General features: G+C 39.7%; 1 long non-coding RNA gene across 1 annotated transcript; it reads left to right on the top strand.

The window, feature by feature from the left end:
* Positions 1-499: 499 nt before the first annotated feature.
* LOC107548724 (uncharacterized) lies at positions 500-1,289 on the top strand. The gene is made up of 3 exons (XR_001604492.1): positions 500-526; positions 880-973; positions 1,192-1,289. It is a non-coding gene; the product is annotated as an uncharacterized lncRNA (long non-coding RNA).
* Positions 1,290-1,302: the final 13 nt, after the last annotated feature.

The following is a 1,302-nucleotide window of genomic DNA, read 5'->3' as shown; positions in this document are numbered from 1 at the left end:
TGCAACATAATAATTGCTTATTGCATGCTTTTTTGATAATTTGCTGTATCTATATATATTTTTTCTTGGGTATAAGATAAGTTAGGGAGGGGGGGGGGGGCTGTCTTGATGCAGTTTTATGAGATAATCACCCATCATAATGATTTTCTTTTTTGCTTTCCTGTGTAAATCCCGGCTAATTTAATTGTGCCTGGCCCCGGCTGTTAAATCTAACGTTACCTTAACAGAGCGCGAGGCGGAGATTAACGCAGTGTAGCACAGATTGAATGTTAGCAAGTATTTACATAACCATTTCTCGTGCTCTCGAAGAGCGTCCTGACTTGATTAACAAAAGAAGCCCACTGCTGAGAAAAAAAAAAAAACAGTTAGCGAATGAGCGAAGTGTACTCTAATGAAGGCTGGGCTTGCGTATGTTAATTAGGTCGCGTGATTGACCGCATCCGGAAGGTTTCAAAGATACGTCGGCAGGACGTAATTAATATTCATGAGCTAAGCCGTCGCCATAGTATCCGTGATTTCGGCCATGGTGAGTTTGTCAGGGCGGTGTCTGCAGCGTTTAAACTTTGTCCTCAAGTGTACTGAGCAGCCATTTGCGTTATTATTGTACAATATTTGTGTCAAAGGTTACATAGTGAATATGTAGTTTGCTTCCCACATACAATATTTAAAGTTAAAAGGACAAGTTGTCAGTATTTGATAACAATGAATGCACATGTTGCTGTACTAACAATGTGTTGTCTGTACTTTATTTTAAGTTTGAGTTAAAGTTAGACTTAAAAATATGACTAGATGTTTAATGCGTGCACCTGTCCAACAACAAGTGTTTATTGTCATAAAAGTAAGAGAAGTGTGAAACTGCTGTGATATGTTTCTTTGCAGATAAAGAGCGAGGGCGGCGGCGGCGGCTCTGTCCTATATACTTGACCACAATTCAATATTTCAGCGCTATTAGGGGAAACTGAAGGCAAAGCAGGTTGAATTTATGTTGAACGTCTGTGTATGTGCTTATGTCAAAATTTAGTCTACCTTCCTATAGGAACTGCAGTGTTTTTGATGAATTTTGATGAAACCGGGATATGTAAAGCAAAAACAAACATGTTCTCTTAGTGGGCTTTGTTCATGGCACTGTCTCGATTGTGTAGTTCAGCCGATTGAATGAATGAATAATAGATTTAGATTTCCTTTATGTAGTCTTTCAGGCTGATACAGCAGCAGTGAGACGGACATCAAAGAGCTGTGATGAGAAGCCACATAAAGGTCAGGCCTGATGGGCCATCACTGATATGACCAACTCTGTAAGTG

This window comes from Sinocyclocheilus grahami, unplaced genomic scaffold (genome assembly GCF_001515645.1).
Source record: "Sinocyclocheilus grahami isolate Dianchi unplaced genomic scaffold, SAMN03320097.WGS_v1.1 scaffold353.1, whole genome shotgun sequence".
Classification (NCBI taxonomy): domain Eukaryota; kingdom Metazoa; phylum Chordata; class Actinopteri; order Cypriniformes; family Cyprinidae; genus Sinocyclocheilus; species Sinocyclocheilus grahami.
The sequence above is the reverse complement of the archived record's forward strand: the minus strand, read 5'-3'. Positions and strand labels throughout refer to the sequence as shown.